Genomic DNA, 22,135 nt, shown 5'->3' on the forward strand with positions numbered 1-22,135 from the left:
TTTTAAGAATATATTTCCAGTTCCTCCTTCTCTCCCTTGTACGATTGTTGTCATATATTTCACTTTACGTAATCTATAAGTATCTAATACATTGTTAATATTTTTGCATTATAGTTATACTTAGAGCAATTAAAAGTAATAAAGTATTTTACCCTCATTTATTCTATTTCCTATGCTTCCACTTCTTTTTGTAGGTGGAAAATTTTGACATATCATATTCCTTCTGCTTGAAAAACTTAAGAAATATATTTTTGTAGTGTAGGTATGTTGGCAATAAATTTCTTCAGTTTTTATTTGTCTAAGAAGTGTTTCTTTTCACTTTTGAATATTTTTTAAAACTTTATATAGAATTCTGCATTGACAGTTTCTTTCTTTCAGTAATTTAAAAAGGTCACTCCATTTTCTTCTTGTTTGCAGGATTTCTGATGAGAATTCTGCTGGAATTCTTATGTTCTGTAGGTTTTTTTTTTTTTTTTGGTCTGTTTTTGTGTTTTTGGTCTGGCTGCCTTCAAGATTTTCTCTTGCTTTGTCTTCACTAGTTTGAATATGATATGTTTCTATGGATATTTTTGTTTGCTTGGCATTTGTCCTGCTTGGTATTCTCTGAGCTTCTTGGACAGAACATTCTGCCCAATATCGGTATAATATACACTCTTCTAAAATGTGCACATTTTGCAGTAGATCATATGTTAGACCACAAAACAAGTCAACAAATTTAAGATTGAAATCATATCAGGTATCTTTTCCAACCATAATGATTTGAAACCAGAAATCAATAACTGGAGGAAAATTGGAAAATTGGCAAATGTCTATTCAGGTCCTTTACCCATTTAAAAAGTGGGTTATTATTATTGTTGTTATTTTGCTATGGAGTTGAGTTCCTTAGACATTTTACTTTACTCTGTTGATTATTTCCAGTGTTGTGTAGAAGTTTTTAGTTTGATGCAATCTCGCTTGTCTATTTTCACTTTTGTTGCCTGTTTTTCTGGGGTCAAATACAAAAATTCATATTTTTCTCTTATGATGTTTTCTAGGAGTTTTACAATCTTGACTCTTACATTTAAATCTTTAATCCACTTTGAGTTGATTTCTGTATATGGAATGAGAAAAGTGTCTAATTTCATTCTTTTGCATGTGGATATCCAGTTTCATAATACCATTCATCCTGTTTCCACTGAGTGTTCTTGGCACTTTTGTCAAAGTTCAGTGGACCATAAATGTATAGATTTATTTTCTGGCCTCTCTTTCCTGTTACTTTGTTCTATATGTCTGTTTATATGCCAGTACCATACTGTTTTGATTACTATAGCTTTGTAGTATATTTTGAAATCAGGAAGCATAATTGATGAAACTTTATTTTTCTTTTCAAGATTGGTCTGACTCTTCAGGTTCTATTATGGTCCCATATGAATTTTATGATTGGTTTTTTTTGTTTCTTTGAAAAATGTCATTGGGATTTTGATAGGGATTGAATTGAATCTTTATATCACTTTGGGTATTATGGACATATTAACAATATTAATTCTTCCAATCGATGAACACAAAATATTGATATATTTCCATTTAATTGTGTCTTCTTTAATTTCTTTCATCAGTGTTTTGTACTTTTCAGTATACAGACTTTTCACCTCTATGGTTATATTTATTCCCAAGTATTTTATTCTGTTTGATGCTATAGTAAATTGGATTGCTTTTGTAATTTTTTTCAGCTAGTTTGTTGTCAGTGTATAGCAAGACAACTGATTTTTGTATGTTGATTTTGTTTTCTGCAACTTTAATGAATTTATTTATTAGTTCTAATAGGTTTTTGTTGAAGTTGTTAGGGTTTTCTATATATAAGATCAGATGATTTAAAAACAGAAAATTTTACTTCTGCCTTTCTGATTTATATGCCTTTTATATTTTCTCTGCCTAATATTTCTGTCTGGGACTTACAACACTATGTTGAACAAAAGTAGCAAGAGCTGGCACCCTCGTCTTGTTCTTTTTTGTGTGTGTGTGGTATGCGGGCTTCTCACTGCTGTGCTGTGGCCTCTCCCATTGCAGAGCACAGGCTCCGGACATGCAGGCTTAGCAGCCATGGCCCACGGGCCCAGCCGTTCTGTGGCATGTGTGATCTTCCCAGACCAGGGCACGAACCCGTGTCCCCTGCAATGGCAGGCGGACTCTCAACCGCTGCGCCACCAGGGAAGCCCCTCTTGTCTTGTTCTTGATCTTAGAGGAAAAGCTTTCAGCATTCACTGTTTAGTATGATGTTACCTGCGGGTTTCTAATATGTGATGTTTATTATTTTGAGCTACACTCCTTCTATAACTAATTTGTTGACAGTTTTTAAAATCATAAATGTATTTCGAATTTTGGAAAATGCCTTTTTTGCATCTATTAAGAAGGTCATAAACTTTTAAACCTTCATACTGTTAATACGGAATCACAATTATTGATATTATAGTTGAACCACTTGTACACCTGAGGGATAAATCCCAGTTGGTCATGTTGGGTGATCCTTTTGATTTGCTGGTAAATTTGGATTGCTAGTATTTTTCAAGGGTTATTGCATTTATGTTCATTAAGGTATATTGGCCTGTAATTTTCTTTTCTTGTAGTGTCCTTTCCTTGCTTTGGTATCAGGTAATTCTTGCCTCATAAAATAAGGTTGGAAGAGGGGAGGTCAAGATAGCAGAGTAGGAGGATGTTGAGCTTACCTACCCCCATGAACACATCAAAAATACATCTATAGGTGGAGCAACTTTCACTGAAAACAAACTGGAGACAGGCAGAAAGGCCGTTCTACAACCAAGGCTATAAAGAAAGATCCACACGGAGTTGGGCAGAAAGGCAGGAGAAGCAATTAGGTCAGGATCCATACCCCTAGCAGGGGACACAGAAGAGGAAGGGGATATCATGGGCTCAGAGATCCTGCCTGGGGAGTGAGTGTTTGAGCCTCATATTGGGCAACCCAGTCCTGAGGTCCAACACCAGGAAGATGAGTTTCCTTAGCTGGTTTGAAAACCAGTGAGACTTACTGGAGGGCTGTAAGAAACCGAGACACCCTGCATGAAGTATGCACACACACACTTGGTTACTCCCAGCACCAAGGTGGAGGAAGCAGATTGAAAATTCCCTGGGGTTCTGACTGGTTTCCTGTGACCACCTCAGCATGCACCCCAGCTCGCACTGGGTGCCTGCTCCAGCCCCTCTTGCTCTGGTGCAGTTCCACACTAAGGCAAAGGCTGCCCTTGCTGAGGAGAGTGCACACATAGAAGGGATGGGGCCACCTGGACCCAGCACTGCATCTGAACAGGATGAGGGTAACCATTGCTGGTGCAACTATAGGCAAAAACTTAGGAGCAACTTGGGGCTCTGACTGGCATGCTGGGACCTTCCTAGCATGTGGGGCAGCCTGTACCAGGTACCCACTCCAGCTCCTCTTGCTCGGGCACTGTTCCTCACTGGGGTGAAAGTGCTGTTTGCTGGGAAGGTGCATGCACTTGGAGGAAGCAGAGATCGCTCAGACCTGGCCCTGCCTCTGAATAGGGTGGGGTCAGCCATTGCTGGTGAGCTGTAGAGGCAGCAGATTGGAAGTAGACTGGGGCTCTGACTGGCTTGATGGGATCATCGCAGAATAAACCCCAGCTTGCACCAGGTACCCACCCCAACCCTTCTTTTTCTGGCTCTGCTCTCCACTAGAGTGGAAGTGCCATTGTTGGGGGAAGAGTGCACACTTAGAAGGAGTGGAACCAGGGCCTCCTCTCTAGATCTTGGGGTCCCAATCCCACCCCCATGATAAGGTGATGATGGCCATTGAGGATAGGAAAAGCCCCAGCTCACACCTGGCTCTGGCTCTAGCCCCTCCATCTCCAGCCTTACCTTCCACAAAGGTGGTAGCTGCCAGCACACCCAAAGGGAAGATGGAACCTGTGCTCACTTCACATCCAGCTCTCACAGCAAAAGCCACTGGGCACATACAGATTGCATAGGGACATACCCACATAAGGACACCATTTTAAGATCAGAATAGGTAACAGTTCATCTAACTTCATAGCAACAGAGAAAGTTAAACAAAATCAGAAGACAGAGGAATTTGTTTCAAACAAAAGAAAAAGGAAGAAAAAACTGAAAAAAACCCTAGTGAGACACAGAGAAATAATTTACTAGATAAAGAGTTCAAAGCATTCGAATAATAAGAATAGCATTAGTAATAAGAATGCTAACTGAACCTGGGCAAAGAATAGATGAACACAGTGAGAATTTAAACAAGTAACTAGAAAATATAGAAAATAACCAGTCAGGGCTGAAGAATACAATAACTGAAATGAAAAAACACTAGAAGGAATTAACAGACAGACTAGGTGATACAGAATAGTACATAAGCAATCTGGAAGTTAGAAAAATGGAAATCACCCAATCAGAACAGGAAAAAGAAAAACAAATTTTAAAAAATGAGGATAGTTTAAGGGACTTTGGGAAAACATGAGGCATACTAAGATCTGCATTATAGGGGTCCCAGAAAGAGATAAGAGAAAGAAAGGGGTAGAAAATATAGTTGATGAAATTATGGCTGAAAACATCCCAAAGCTGAAGAAGGAAACAGATTTCCAGCTACAGGAAACACAGAGAGTTCCAAAAAAGATGAACCCAAAAAGACCCACATAAAGACATATCACAAATAAAATGGCAAAAGTTTAAGATAAAGAGAGAATTTTAGGGACTTCCCTTGTGGTTCAGTGGTTAAGACTCCAAGATCCTAATGCAGGGGGCCTGGGTTCAATCCCTGGTCAGGGAATTAGAGCCCACATTCATGCTGCAACTAGGAGTTTGCATGCCACAACTAAGGAACCAGCAAGCCACAACTAAGGATCCCACATGCCACAACTAAGGCCCAGTGCAACCAAATTAATTAATTAATTAATTAAAAAAAGAGAATTTTAAGCCAGCAAGAGAAAAACAAAAAGTCACATGCAAGGGAACCCCTATAAGGCTATCAGCTGATTTTTCTGCAGAAATTCTGCAGGTCAGAAGGGAGTGGAATGATAAATTTAAAGCACTGAAAGGGAAAAAACCTACAACCCAGGATACTCTACCCTGGGTTAGAGTATCACACAAAGTTATCAGTCAGAATTGAAGAGAGATGAAGAACTTTTCAGACAAGCAAAAACTAAGAGTTCATCAATATTAAACTGACCCTACAAGAAGTGTTAAAAGATCTTCTCTAAGTGGAAAAGAAAAGGCTACAACAAGAAAGAATATGTAGGAAAGGAGGAACCACACTAATAAAAGCAGTATATAGTAATCGCTGTGGATCAACCACTTAAATAAGTGAGCACAAAGATTAAAAGACAAAAATTGTAAAATCAAATATAACTACGATAAACAGTTAAGGGATAGGCATGAAGATGTATAGTATAACATCAAAAACACAAACTTGAGAGAGGGGAATAAAACATGTAGATCTTGTAGAATGTGTTTGAACTTAAATGACTATCAGTTTAAAACAAATAGATATACTTATAGGTCAACATATATGAACCACATGGTAACCACAAATAAAAAACCTACAACAGAGACACAAAAACAAGAGAGAAAACATCACAAGCATACCACTAAGGAAAATCATCAAACCACAAGGGAAGTAGCTAATGAAGAAGAAAAGAGCAAATAAGAACTACAAAAACAACCAGAAAACAAGTAACAAAATGGCAGCAAGTACATACCTATCAATAATCACTTTAAATATCAATGGACTAAATGCTTCCATCAAGAGACATAGGGTGCCTGATTGGGTAAAAAACAAGACCCATCTATATTCTGCCTACTAGAGACTCATTTCAGAGCTGAACACACACACGGACTGAAAGTGAGGGGATGGTAAAAGATATTTTATGCAAATGGAAATGACATGAAAGCTGAGGTAGCAATACTCATGTCAGCCAAGCAGACTTTAAAACAAAGTGTATAAGTAAAGACAAAGGAGGACATTAAGTGATGATAATGGAATCAAAACAAGAAGAGGATATGACATTTCTAAACATATATGCTCCTAATACAGGGAGAATTTAATAAATCAAGCAAACATTAACAGACATAAAGGGAGAAAATGACAATAATACAATAATAGTAGGGGTGTTAACACCTCATTTATATTAATGGACAGATCTTCCAGATAGAAAATGAATAAGGAAACAGTGGCCTTAAATGACACATTAGACCAGTTGGAATTAGTGGATATCTACAGGACATTTCATCTCAAAACAGCAGAATACACATTATTTTCAAGTGCAAATGGAATGTTCTCCAAGAGAGATCACATGCTAGGCAACAAGAAAAGTCTCAATAAATATAAAAGGATATAAATAATATCAAGAAATTTTTCTGACCACAGTGGTATGAAATTAGGTATAAATTACAGGAAGAAAAATGGGGAAAATACAAACACATGGAGATTAAACAACATGCTACTAAAAGAAAAATGGTCAGTGAAGACATCAAGGAAGAAATCAAACAATATCACGAGACAAATGAAAATAAAAATGCAAATTTACAATATCTATGTAATACCACAAAAATAGTTCTAAGAGTTTATTGCTATACAGGCCTACATCAAGAAACAAGAAAAACTCAAACAAACTAACTAACCATCTAAAGGAATTATAAGAATAAGAACAAAAAAAATAACCCAAAGTAAGCAGAAGGAAGGAAATAATAAAGATTAGAAAGGAAATAAATATAGACCAAAATAACAGTAGACAAGATCAGTGAAATTTGAGCTGGTTTTTGTAAGGAGAAAAAAATTGATAATCCTTTAGCCCAGCTCATTAATAAAAAATTAATAGACCCAAATAAACAAAATAAGAAATAACAGAGGAGAAATTACACCTGATATCACAGAGATGTAAACAATTGTAAGAGAATACTGTGTACAGTTACATGCCAACAAATTGGACAACATAGAAGAAATGGATAGACTAGAAACATATAATCTTCCAAGACTAAATCAGGAAGAAATAGATAATCTGAATAGACTGATCACTAGTAGTAAAATTAAATCAGTAATCCAAAAAATCTCCCACCAAACCAAATCCAAACCAAAACAGCTTCACAGGGGAATTGTACAAACATATAATGAAGAGCTAATACCTATCCTTCTCAAACTATTCCAAAAATTTGAAGAGGATGGAACACACTCAAATTCATTCTATGAGGCCATATTACCCTGGTACCAACTGCAGACACTACAAAAGGACACTACAAAAAAAGAAAATTGTAGGCCAATATCTCTGATGAATATAGACGGAAAAATCCTCAAGAAAAAATGAACAAATAAAATTCAACATATAAAAAAGGATCATACACCATGATCAATTGGGATTTATTCCAAGGATGCAAGGATGGTTCAATATTTGCAAACCAATCAATGTGATATACCACATTAACAAAAGGAAGGATAAAAATCACATGATCATCTCAATAGATGCAAAAAAACAATTGGACAAAATTCAACATCCATTCATGATAAAAATTCTCATCAAAGTTGGTATAGAGAGAATATATCTCATATGTAAATATTTTTGACAAACCCACAGCTAACATTATACTCAAGGATAAAAAGCTGAAAGCTTTTGCTGTAAAATCAGGAACAAGACAAGAATGTCCACTCTTGCTACTTCTATTTAACATATTATTCCAAATCCTAGCGACAACAATCAGACAAGAAAAAGAAATAAAAGCCATCCAAATTGGAAGGGAAGAAGTAAAACTGTCACTATTTAGATGACATGATACTATATATAGAAAACCCTAAAGTCCCCACCAAAAAACTATTAGAACTAATAAATGAATTTGGTAAAGTTGTAGGTTACAAGATTAAGATACAGAAAACTGTTGCTTTTCTATACACTAATAACGAACTGTCAGAAAGAGAAAGCAAGAAAACAATCCCATTTAAAATCTCATCAAAAAGAATAAAATACCTAGGAATAAACTTAATGAAGGAATGTGAAAGACCTATACTCTGAAAACTATAAAACATTGGTGAAGGAAATTGAATATGATATAAAGAAATGGAAAGATATCCTGTTTTCATGGACTGGAAAAATTAATATTGTTAAAATGTCTATTGAAAGCAATCTACAGACTTAATACAGTCTCTATGAAAATACACACGACTTATTGCATAGATCTAGAACAAATAATCCTAAAATTTATATGGAACCACAAAAGACCCTGAATAGCCAAAGCAATTTTGACAAGAATGTAGAAAGCTGGAGGTATCACCTTCTTTGAATTCAGACTATGCTATAAAGCTAAATTCATCAAAACAGTATGGTACTGGAACAAAAACAGACAGATCAATGGAAGAGAGAGATAAACCCATGCACATATGGTAAATTAATCAACAACAAAGAAGGCAAGCATATACAAAGAAGTCTCTTAATAAGTGGTATTTAGGATAACTGTGCAGTTACATATAAAAGAACAAATTTAGAATATTTTGTCACACCATATACAAAAATAAACTCAAAATGGTTTAAAGACCTAATTATAAGACAGGAAACAATAAAAATCCTAGAAGATAGCATAGGCAGTACAATCTCTGACATAGGTCTTAACTATATATATATATATATATATATATATATATATATTTGGATCTGTCTCCTCAGCAAGGGAAACAAAAGCAAAAATAATCAATTAGTACTATATCAAACTTAAAAGCTTTTGCACAGCAAAGGAAACCATTGACAAAATGAGAAGACAACCTACTGAATATGAGAAAATATTTGCAAATGATATGTCTGAGTAGAGGTTAATATCCAAAATATATAAACAGCTCATACAACTGAATATCAAAAAAAAAATAACACCTCAATGAAAAAATTGGCAGAAGACCAGATTGGACATTTTTCCAAAGAAGACATGCAGATAACTAACAGGCACATGAAAAGATGCTCAGCATCACTTATCAGGGAAATGCAAATAAAAACCGCAGTGAGATATTGCCTCACACCTGTCAGAATGGCTATTGACAAGCTTCTACAAATAACGAATGTTGGCAATGATGTGGAGAAAAGGGAATCCTAGTACACTGTTGGTGGGAATGTACTGTGGTGCAGCCATTTTGGAAAACATTATGGAGGTTCCTCAGAAAACTATAAATAAAACTACCATGTGATCCAGCAATTTCACTCCCATGTATATTTCAGAAGAAAATGAAAACACTAATTGAAAAGATATATACACTGCTATGTTCAAAACAACATTGTTTACAATAGCCAAGCAATGGAAGTAACCTGTGTCTTTCAACAGATGAATGGATAAAGAAAATGTGGTTTATGTATAAAATAGGATATTGCTCAGCCATAAAAAAGAATGAAAATTTGCCATTTGTAGCAACATGAAGGGACCCTGGAAGTTATTATGCTTAGTGAAGTAAGTCAGAAAGAGAAAGACAAATACTGTATGTTATCATTTATGTGTGGGATCTAAAAAATAAATAAATATAACAAAATCAAAACACACTCACAGATGTAGAGAACAAACTAGTGTTTACCAGTGGAAAGGGAAATGGTGTAGGGGCAAGTTGGAGGTAGAGGATAAATAGGTACAAACTACTATGCCTAAAATAAACAAGCTACAAGGATATTTTGTATAGAGAATATAGCCAATATTTTATAATAACTTTAAATTGAGTATAATCTATATAAATATTGAATCACTGTGTTGTACAAAAGAAATTAATATATTATAAATCAATTAAACTTTAATTAAAAATTAGAAAAAATAATGAAAACTATTATTTTTCAGTGTAGCATTGAATTTAAACCAAATGAGCCCAGGAGAACCATATCAATTTAATTTATATTGCTTTTAAAATAATGAACTATATATTAGCATTCCTTGAAAAAATATAATGAAATGAGTTTGGTAGTTTTCCCTCTTCTTTTTTTTTTTTGGAAATTTTGAGAGCATTTTCATTATTGCTTTAAATATTTCATAGAATTTATTGGTGAAGCCATGTTGTCTCAGGTTTTACTTTGTTAGCAGGTTTATGTTAATTGATTCAATCTATTTACTCATCTGTCCATTCAGATTTCCCATCTCTTCATTATTCAGTTTTTATAGGTTTTATGTTTCTAGGAGTCTGTACATTTGTTCTAGGTTATCCAACTTGGTGACATATAATTGACTTATGACCCTTTTTATTTCTGTGGTATCATTTTAATATCTCCTCTCTCATATATTTTATTTGAGTCTTCTTTTTTATTAGTGGGGTAAAGGTTTTTCAATTTTGTTTATTTTTTAAAAAATTCCAGCTCTTAGTTTTTTTGATTTTTTCTATTATTTTTCTAGTCTCTAGTTCATTTATTTCTGCTCTTAGCTTTACTATTTCCTTCCATCTGCTAACTCTGAGCTAAGTTTGTTTTCTTTTTATATTCCCTTGAATTATAAAATTAGATTGTTTATATGAGATATTTTTCTTTTCTTTTTTAAAGATCTATTGAGATATTATTGATGTATAACATATGTTAAAGACAAACTACGTGATGATTTGATACACGTATATATATTACAAAATGATTACCACAAAAATGTTAGTTAACACCTCCATCCCCTTCAATAATTTCCACTTTTTGAAAGAAGATAACATTTAAGAGCTACTCTCTTAACATTCAGATATATAATACAGTATACTTAATTATGGTCAATATGTTGTACATTAGATCCCCAGAACTAATCATCTTATAGCTTGGAATGTGTACTCTTTGATCAACATCTCTCCACTACCCCCACACCCCCAACACCTGGCAGCCATAATTTTACTCTCTGTTTTTATGAGTTCAGCTTTCATATATTTTGTATATATGTGAGAATATACAGTATTTGTCATTCTCTGACTTATTTCACTTAGCATAAAATACCCTCAGGTTCCATCCGTGTTGTTACAGAAGGCAGGACTTCCTTCTTTCTCGTGGCTGAATAATATGCTATGTTATAGATAGATAGATAGATATCTATATCTATCTTCCTATCCACTCATCCACTGATGAACACGTAAGTAATTTCACATCTTGGCTGTTGTGAATAATGCTGCAGTGAATCTGGGAGTGTTCATTGTGTTAAGCATTGTTCTTTCTCAAAATTGCTTTAGCTCTTTGGGGCCTTTTGTGGTTCCATATGAATTTTAGGATTGTTGTTTCTATTTTGATACATAAACATGGGATATCTTTCCATTTATTTGTGTTTCTTTAATTTCTTTCATCAATATCTAATAGTTTTGGTGTAGAGATCTCTCACTTTCTTGGTTAAGTTTATTCCTAAGTATATTATTGTTTTTGATGCTATTATAAATAGGATTTTATTTCTTTTTAGATAGTTCATTTTAGTGTATAAAAGGCAACTATTTTTGTGTGTTAATTTTGTATCCTGAAAATTTACTGAATTCTTTTATTAGTTCTAAAAAGTTTTTAGTGGGATACTTGAAATTATATATATATATATATAATACATACATATAAGATCATGTAAAAAGCAAACAGATAATTTTATTTCTTACTTCCCCATTTACATGCCTTAAAAAAATATTTCTTGCCCAATTGCTTTTAGTAGAACATCCAGGTCTATCCTGAATAAAGTGATGAGAATGAGCATCCTTGTCTTATTCCTGATCTTAGAGGGAAGGCTTTCAATCATTTACCATTGACTACGATGTTTCCTATAAGTTGTTTATTTGAGATCTTTCTTTATTCTTAATGTAAGCTTTAAAAAAATCAGTATTGAAAAAAAAATCAGTATTGGCCTGGCTCTTAGCATTGATTTTACTGTGTTCCATATGTTTTGGTATGTTATCTTTCTATTTTCTTTTGTTTCAAGATGATTTTTGATTTTCCTTTCTTCTTCGTCACATTGGTTAAGAGTGTGTTGTTTAACTTATATATACTTGTTAATTTTTCAATTTTTCTGCTCTTTTTATTTCTAGTTTTATACCATTTTGGTGGGAAAAGTTACTTCAGATGATCTCAAAGTTCTTAAATTTGCTCAGTCTTATTTTGTGGTATAACACATGATCTATCCTGGAGAATGTAACACAAGATCTATCCTGGAGAATGTAACACATGATCTCTCCTGGAGAACGTTATATCAGAACTAGAGATAATGAGATAATGTGTATTCTGCTACTGTTGGTTGGAATGCTCTGAATATATCTAAGTCCATTTTGTGTAAAGTATGGTTCAAGTCCATTATTTCCTTACTAATTTACTGTATGGACAATACATCCATTGTTGAGAGTGATGTATTTAAGTTCACTGCTATTATTGTATTGCTGTCTATTTCTCCTTTTAGATACATTAGTACTTGCTTAATATGTTGTTGTGGTTTGATGTTGGGTGTATATATTTGGTTGGCCAAAAAGTTCGTTGGGGTTTTCCATAAGAGCTTACAAGAACTGAACGAACTTTTTGGCCAACCCAATATTTTTTAAATGTATTTTATTGAGGATAGTTGATTTACAGTGTTACATGATGTACAACATAGTGATTAACAATTTTAAAGGTTATATGTTTATAGTTATTATAAAATATTAGTTATATTCTCTGTGCTGTACAACATATCCTTGTAGCTTGTTTATTTTATACATAGTAGATTGTACCTCTTCATCCACTACAACTAACTTGCCCACACTTCTTTCCCTCTCCCACCTGGAAACCACTAGTTAGCTATCTATACCTGTGTCTGTTTCTTTTTTCTTATAGTCAATAGTTTGTTTTATTTTTTAGATTCCACACATAAGTGATATCATACAGTATATGTCTTTCTCTGTCTGTCTTATTTTGTTAAGCATAAACCCCTCCATGTCCATACATGTTATTGCAAATGACAATTTTTTATTCTTCTCTATGGCTGAGTAGTATTCCATTGTATATATGTACCACATCTTCTTTATACAATCATCTATTGACACATACATTGCTTCCATACCTTGGCAATTGTAAATAGTGCTGCAATGAGCATGTGGGTGGATATATCTTTTCAAATTAGTGTTTTTGTTTTCTTCAGATATATACCCAGAAGTGGAATTTCTGGGTCATATGGTAGTTCTATTTTTAGATTTTTGAGGAACCCCCCCCACTGGTTTCCACAGTAGCTTCTCCAATTTACATTCCCACCAATAGTGTACATGTGTTCCCTTTTCCCCACATCCTCACCAACATTTGTCATTTGTGGTCTTTTTGATGAAGCCATCCTGTTGGTTGTGAGATAATACTTCATTGTAGTTTTGATTTTCAGTTCTCTGATGATTAACGATGTTGAGCATCTTTTCTTCTGCCTGTTGGCCATCTGTAGTTCTTCTCTGGAAAAGTGCCTATTCAAATCTTCTGCTCATTTTTTAATGGGTTGTTTGTTTTTAATGGGTTGTTTATTTTTCTGATGTTGAGTTTTATGAACTGTCCATATATTTTGGATATTAATTGCTTATCTATCATATCATTTGCAAATATTTTCTCCCATTCTGTAGGTTTTCTTTTCATTTAAATTAAGGAAACAATCCCATTTACCGTCACATCAAAAAGAAGAAAATACATAGGAATAAACCTGTGCTTGGAAAATTATAAGACACTGATGAAAGAAACTGAAGCAACACAAACGATGGAAAGGTATACTGTGTTCTTGGATTGGAAGAATTAATATTGTTAAAATAACTATGCTACCCAGGGAAATCTATAGATTTAATACAATACCTATCGACACACCAAAGGTATTTTTCATGAAACTAGAACAAATAATTTTAAAATTGGTATGGAAACAGAAAAGACCCCAAATAGCCAAAACACTCTTGAGAAAGAACAGAGCTCAAGGAATCATGCACATTTACTTTAGACTATACTACAAAGCTACAGTAATCAAAACAGTGTGGTACTGACACAAAAACAGACACATAGATAAATGGAACAGAATAGAGAGCCCAGAAATAAACCCAAACACTAATGGTCAATTAATCTATGACAAAGGAGGCATGGCTATATCATGGAGAAAATACAGTCTCTTCAATAAGTGGTGCTGAAAAACTGGACAGTTACATGTAAAAGAACGAAATTAGAGCATTTTCTAATACCATATACAAAAATAAACTCAAAATGGATTAAAGACCGAAATTAAGACCAGAAACCATAAAACTTCTAGAAGGAAACAGACAGAACACTCTTTGACATAAATTGTAGCAATATTTTTTTTGGATCTGTCTCCTAAAGCAAAGAAATAAAAACAAAAACAAACAAATGGGACCTAATTAAACTTAAAAGCTTTTGCACAGCAAAGGAAATCTTCAACAAAACGAAAAGGCAACCTAGAGAATGTTTCAAGATTTTTTGTTTATTTTGGCTGTACAGCTTGTGGAATCCCAGCTCCCCGACAAGGGACTGAACCTGGGCCCTCAGCAGTAAAAGCGTGGAGTTGTAACCAATGGACCACTAGAGAATTCCAAGTTATTTTTTGATTTCCCTTTTGATTTCTTCTTTCACCCACTGATTGTTTAGAAGTGTGTTTAATTTCCACATATTTATAAGTATTCCAGCTTTACTTTGTCATTGATTTCTAATTTCATTCCACTGTGGTTGAAAATGATAGTTGGTATGATTTTGTAACTGAGTAGGACCCTATGGGGCCTTCATGGGACAGACACTCCCCCTCCCCAATTTGGCCCAATGCCCTCCACCTGCCTCTTGTTTGTAGAGAAATTTTAGCCTCCTAAGCCTTCCTCAAGTTCCAAAGAATACATTTAATCAGAGAAATGAGAAAATGCAGAAGCAAAGGAAAATAGTCAAGCAAGACAAAATAATAATAGTTTAGCCATTAAACAAAGTCAAGGACTTTTAGTTCCTATTCAAGGACTATAAATAATATCCTGAGACACATTCTTTGAGCTGTTTTGCAGATACTGAAACCCCCACCAGGTGGAAGAAGTTAACTACATGATGACCAGACTGTAGCTATGACATAAGCTGCTCCATCTTACACAATTGCAATAACTGGCTTCAAGGAAGTGGGAACAAACCAACCCTGGAATTGAAGATTAACTGTACTTAATCAAGATGATGCTGATCAGACCACCATATGACCAATTTCAAGATGATTGTTGGAGCTGAATGTGCTCTTCTACACATAGAAACCCCCTCTCGCCTATGTACCCCTGAAACTCCCCTTTAAAAGCTCTTGCCCCCTGATGGGCAGTGAGGAGTTGGTTCCTTGGCACATGAGTTCACCTTCTGCCAAGTGTTGCCAGCTTTCTCAATAAAGCTACTTTTTCTTTTACCCAACACTTATCTCTCAGTACAGTAAGTCCCCTAGATGTGAATGTGTTCCATTCCAAGAATGCGTTCATAAGTCCAATTTGTTCATAAATCCAGCAATGTTAGCCTAGGTAACCAACTAGCACAATCAGCTATATAGTATTGTACTGTAATAGGTTTATAATAATTTTCACACAAATTATACATAAAAAACACAAAAAGTAAAGAAAAAATTTTAATCTTACAGTAAAATACCTTGAAAAGTACAGTAGTACAGTGCAACAGCTGGCACACAGGGGCTGGCATCGGGCGAATAGGCAAGAAGAGTTACTGACTGGAGGTGGGAGATGGTAGAGCTGAAGGATCATCAGCAGTAGGAGATGGAGGGCAAGCTGCAATTTCACTCTCGCCTGATGTTGATGGCCCAGGTTCTGGGTGCTTGCTGGATTCAATTCTATCTACTCTCTTGAAAAAATGATCCAGTAATATCTGGGTAGTGGCTCTTTTTTTCTCATCATAGACGACATGGTAGCACTGGATTGCATTCTGAATGGCTGCTGCAACTTTTGTGTACCATTCTACATATGGGTCCTATGCCACAAAAACTAACAGTGCCTAATCAAATAAAGAAAATCCCCTTGCCATTTCCTGCATCTTGAATCTCTTTGGTTCTTTGGTTACTTCTTCTTCCTCTTGTCTCTCTTCATCCTTTCTCTGGGCCTCCAATTCCAACAGGTCTTCATTAGTAAGCTCCTTGTGTTGTGCAGCAAGGAGTTCAATGAAGTCATCCTCTTGCAGATCTAGCTCCAGCTTCTTGCTGAGGGTCACTAAGTTGCTGAAGACCTCTTTGGACTCCTCATTCACCTTCTCAAATTCACGAAAATCATGAACAAACTGCAGGCAAAGGTTCTTCCAAACCCCATTCATGGTGACAGCCATAACCTCACACCAAGCAAAGTCAATGATTTTATGGCCTTGTAGATGTTATAGTCCTTCCAAAATTGTTGTAATGTTGTTCCTGATTCATCTCTCGCTTTTATTGTCTGAGGAAAAATGTGACGTAAATAATATTTCTTGAAAGTCGCTATAACTCCCTGGTCCACAGGTTAGATGAGCGTCATAGTATTAGGTGGCAGATGCACTACTTTGACGGTGGGATGAATGTCGTCCACGAATGGGGGTGGCCCGGAGCACTGTCAAGCAGTGAAAGAATGTTGAATAGGACGTGCTTTTCCAAACAATATTTCTGTACCTCCAGGATAAAGTGGTGGACAAACCAGCCCTGAGAAATGGCCTGCATAAGCCAGGATTTGGGGTTACTCTTCCACACATGAAGAGAGCCCTTGGCTATGTTTTTAAGGGCTCTTAGGCTCTCTGAATGATAAAGTAAGAGAGGACTCAGCTTCACATTGCCAAAAGCATTGCCACCAAACAACAGAGTTATCCTATCCCTTGCTGATTTATAGCCTGGCATAAACTGTTCCACCTTACTGATGTAACTTCAGTCTGACATCTTCTTCCAGTACAGTCCTGTCTCATCCATATTAAAAACCTGCTTGGGTAAACACATGCCTTCATCAATAATTTCTCGAAGCATTTCAGGAAATTGCCAGGCAGCTACTGTATCTGCACTCCCTGCTTCACGATTTACTGTTGTTGCTTTTTTTAACATCTTTATTGGATTATAATTGCTTTACAATGGTGTGTTAGTTTCTGCTTTATAACAAAGTGAATCAGTTATACATATACATATGTTCCTATACCTCTTCCCTCTTGTGTCTCCCACCCTCCCTATCCCAACACTCTAGGTGGTCACAAACCACCAAGCTGATCTCCCTGTGCTATGCAGGTGCTTCCCAATAGCTATCTATTTTACGTTTGGTAGTGTATATATGTCCATGCCATGCTCTTGCTTTGTCACAGCTTACCCTTCCCCCTTCCCATATCCTCAAGTCCATTCTCTAGTAGGTCTGTGTCTTTATTACTGTCTTACCCCTAGGTTCTTCATGACACTTTTTTCCCCCCTAAATTCCATATATATGTGTTAGCATACGGTATTTGTTTTTCTCTTTCTGACTACTTCACTCTGTATGACAGACTCTAGGTCTATCCACCTCATTACAAATAGCTCAGTTTCGTTTCTTTTTATGGCTGAGTAATATTCCATTGTATATATGTGCCACATCTTCTTTATCCATTCATCCAATGATGGACACTTAGGTTGCTTCCATGTCCTGGCTATTGTAAATAGAGCTGCAATGAACATTTTGGTACATGACTCTTTTTGAATTATGGTTTTCTCAGGGTATATGCCCAGTAGTGGGATTGCTGGGTTGTATGGTAGTTCAATCTGTAGTTTCTTAAGGAACCTCCATACTGTTCTCCATGGTGGCTGTATCAATTTACATTCCCACCAACAGTGCAAGAGGGACCCCACACCCTCTCTAGCATTTATTGTTTGTAGATTTTTTGATGATGGCCATTCTGACCAGTGTGAGGTAATACTTAACTGTAGTTTTGATTTGCATTTCTCTAACGATTAGTGATGTTGAGCATCCTTTCATGTGTTTGATGGCAATCTGAATATCTTCTTTGGAGAAATGTCTATTTAGGGCTTCTGCCCATTTCTAGATTGGGTTGTTTGTTTTATTTGTTATTCCGCAGTGTGAACTGCTTGTAAATTTTGGAGATTAATTCTTTTTCAGTTGCATCATTTGAAAATATTTTCTCCCATTCTGAGGGTTTTCTTTTGCTCTTGTTTATGGTTTTTTTTTCTTAAAACATCTTTATTGGGGTATAATTGCTTTACAATGGTGTGTTAGTTTCTGCTTTATAACAAAGTGAATCAGTTATACATACACATATGTTCCCATATCTCTTCCCTCTTGCATATCCCTCCCTCCCACCCTCCCTATCCCACCCCTCCAGGTGGTCACAAAGCACCAAGCTGATATCCCTGTGCTATGCGGCTGCTTCCCACTAGCTATCTACCTTACGTTTGTTAGTGTATATATGTGCATGCCTCTCTCTTGCTTTGTCACAGCTCACCCTTCCCCCTCCACATATCCTCAAGTCCGTTCTCTAGTAGGACTGTGTCTTTATTCCTGTCTTACCACTAGGTCCTTCATGACATTTTTTTAAAAATTCCATATATATGTGTTAGCATATGGAATTTGTCTTTCTCCTTCTGACTTAACTTGACTCTGTATGACAGACTCTAGGTCTATCCACTTCATTACAAATAGCTCAATTTCGTTTCTTTTTATGGCTGAGTAATATTCCATTGTATATATGTGCCACATCTTCTTTATCCATTCATCCGATGATGGGCACTTAGGTTTTTTCCATCTCTGGGCTATTGTAAACAGAGCTGCAATGAACATTTTGGTACATGACTCTTTTTGAATTTTGGTTTTCTCAGGGTATATGCCCAGTAGTGGGATTGCAGTGTCATATGGTAGTTCTATTTGTAGTTTTTTAAGGAACCTCCATACTGTTCTCCATAGTGGCTGTACCAATTCACATTCCCACCAGCAGTGCAAGAGTGTTCCCTTTTCTCCACACCCTCTCCAGCATTTATTGTTTCTAGATTTTTTGATGATGGCCATTCTGACTGGTGTGAGATGATATCTAATTGTAGTTTTGATTTCTCTAATGATTAATAATGTTGAGCATTCTTTCATGTGCTTGTTGGCAGTCTGTATATCTTCTTTGGAGAAATGTCTATTTAGGTCTTCTGTCCATTTTTGGATTGGGTTGTTTGTTTTTTTGTTATTGAGCTGCATGAGCTGCTTGTAAATTTTGGAAATTAATCCTTTGTCAGTTGCTTCATTTGCAAATATTTTCTCCCATTCTGAGGGTTGTCTTTTGGTCTTGTTTATGGTTTCCTTTGCTGTGCAAAAGCTTTGAAGTTTAATTAGGTCCCATTTGTTTATTTTTGTTTTTATTTCCATTTCTCTAGGAAGTGGGTCAAAAAGGATCGTGCTGTGATTTATATCATATAGTGTTCTGCCTAAGTTTTCTTCTAAGAGTTTAATAGTTTCTGGCCTTACATTTAGGTCTTTAATCCATTTTGAGCTTATTTTTGTGTATGGTGTTAGGGAGTGTTCTAATCTCATACATTTACATGTACCTGTCCAGTTTTCCCAGCACCACATATTGAAGAGGCTGTCCTCTCTCCACTGTACATTTTTGCATCCTTTATCAAAGATAAGGTGACCATATGTGCATGGGTTTACCTCTGGGGTTTCTATCCCGTTCCATTGATCTATATTTCTGTTTTTGTGCCAGTACCATACTGCCTTGATTACTGTAGCTTTGTACTATAGTCTGAAGTCAGGGAGCCTGATTCCTCCAGGTCCATTTTTCTTTCTCAAGATTGCTTTGGCTCTTCGGGGTCTTTAGTGTTTCCATACAAATTGGGAAATTTTTTGTTCTAGTTCTGTGAAAAATGCCAGTGGTAGTTTGAAATGGATTGCATTGAATCTGTAGATTGCTTTGGGTAGTAGAGTCATTTTCACAATGTTGATTCTTCCAATACAAGAACATGGTATATCTCTCCATCTATTTGTATCATCTTTAATTTCTTTCATCAGTGTCTTATAATTTTCTGCATACAGGTCTTTTGTCTCCTTAGGTAGGTTTATTCCTAGATATTTTATTCTTTTTGTTGCCATGGTAAATGGGACTGTTTTCTGAATTTCACTTTCATATTTTTCATCATTAGTGTATAGAAATGCCAGAGACTTATGTACATTAATTTTGTATCTTGCTACTTTACCAAATACATTGATTAGCTCTATTAGTTTTCTGGTAGCATCTTTAGTATTCTCTTCGTAGAGTATCATGTCATCTGCAAACAGTGACAGCTTTACTTCTAATTTTCTGATTTGGATTCCTTTTATTTCTTTGTCTTCACTGATTACTGTGGCTAAAGCTTCCAAAACTATGTTGAATAAGAGTGGTGAGAGTGGGCAACCTTGTCTTGTTCCTGTTCTTAGTGGAAATGGTTTCAGTTTTTCACCATTGAGGATGATGTTGCCTTTGGGTTTTCATATATGGCCTTTATTATGTTGAGGAAAGTTCCCTCTATGTCTACTTTCTGAAGGGTTTTTATCATAAATTTGTGTTGAATTTTGTCGAAGGCTTTCTCTGCATCTTTTGAGATGATCATATGGCTTTTCTCCTTCAATGTGTTAATATGGTGTATCCCATTGATTGATTTGTGTATATTGAAGAGTCCTTGCATTCCTGGAATAAACCCCAGTTGATCATAGCGTATGATCCTTTTAATGTGCTGTTGGATTCTGTTTGTTGAGGATATTTACATCTATGTTCATTAGTGATATTGGCCTGTAGTTTTCTTTCTTTTTGACATCCTTGTCTCGTTTTGGTATAAGGGTGATGGTGGCCTCGTAGAATGAGTTTGGGAGTGTTCCTCCCTCTGCTATATTTTGGAAAAGTTTGAGAAGGGTAGGTGTTAACTCTTCTGTAAATGTTTGATAGAATTCGCCTGTGAAGCCATCTGGTCCTGGGCTTTTGTTTTTTGGAAGATTTTAAATCACAGTCTCAATTTCAGTGCTTGTGATTGGTTTGTTCATATTTTCTATTTCTTCCTGATTCAGTCGTGGCAGGTTGTGCATTTCTAAGAATTTGTCCATTTCTTCCAGGTTGTCCATTTTATTGGCATAGAGTTGCTTGTAGGAATCTCTCCTGATCTTTTGTATTTCTGCAGTGTCAGTTGTTACTTCTCCTTTTTCATTTCTCATTCTATTGATTTGAGTCTTCTCCCTTTTTTTTCTGGATGAGTCTGGCTAATGTTTTATCAATTCTCTTTATCTTCTCAAAGAAGCAGCTTTTAATTTTATTGGACTTTGCTATCATTTCCATTCCTTTCCTTTATGATTTCTTTCCTTCCTCCTTGGTCTTTGCTATCATTTCCTTCATTTCCTTCATTTCTTTGTCATTTATTTTTGATCTGATCTTTATGATTTCTTTCCTTCTGCTAACTTTGGGGGGTTTTTTTGTTCTTCTTTCTCTAATTGCTTTAGGTGCAAGATTATGTTGTTTGTTTGAGATGTTTCCTATTTTTTAAGGTAGGATTGTATTGCTATAAACTTTCCTCTAAGAACTGCTTTTGCTGCATCCCTTAAGTTTTGGGTCATAGTGTGTTCATTGTCATTTGTTTCTAGGTATTTTTTGATTTCTTATTTGATTTCTTCAGTGATCACTTCGTTATTAAGTAGTGTATTGTTTAGCCTCCATGTGTTTGTATTTTTTACAGGTCTTTTACTGTAATTGATATCTAGTCTCATAGCGTTGTGGTCAGAAAAGATACTTGATATGACTTCAGTTGTTTTAAATTTACCAAGGCTTGATTTGTGACCCACGATATGATCTATCCTGCAGAATGTTCCATGAGCACTTGAGAAAAATGTGTATTCTGTTGTTTTTGGATGGAATGTCCTATAAATATCAATTAAGTCCATCTTGTGTAATGTATTATTTAAAGTTTGTGTTTCCTTATTCATTTTCATTTTGGATGATCTGTGCAGTTTTGAAAGTGTGGTGTTAAAGTCTCCTACTATGATTGTGTTACTGTCGATTTCCCCTTTTATGGCTGTTAGTGTTTGCCTTATGTATTGAGGTACTCCTATGTTGGGTTCATAAATATTTACAATTGTTATATCTTCTTCTTGGATCGATCCCTTGATCATTACATAGTGTCCTTCTTTGTCTCTTGTAATAGTCTTTATTTTAAAGTCTATTTTGTCTGATATGAGAATTGCTACTCCAGCTTTCTTTTGATTTCCATTTGCATGGAATATCTTTTTCCATCCCCTCACTTTCAG

This window comes from Delphinapterus leucas, chromosome X (assembly GCF_059928025.1).
Source record: "Delphinapterus leucas isolate spDelLeu-1000000601 "Yukka" chromosome X, BTC_Dleu_Yukka2, whole genome shotgun sequence".
Lineage (NCBI taxonomy): Eukaryota > Metazoa > Chordata > Mammalia > Artiodactyla > Monodontidae > Delphinapterus > Delphinapterus leucas.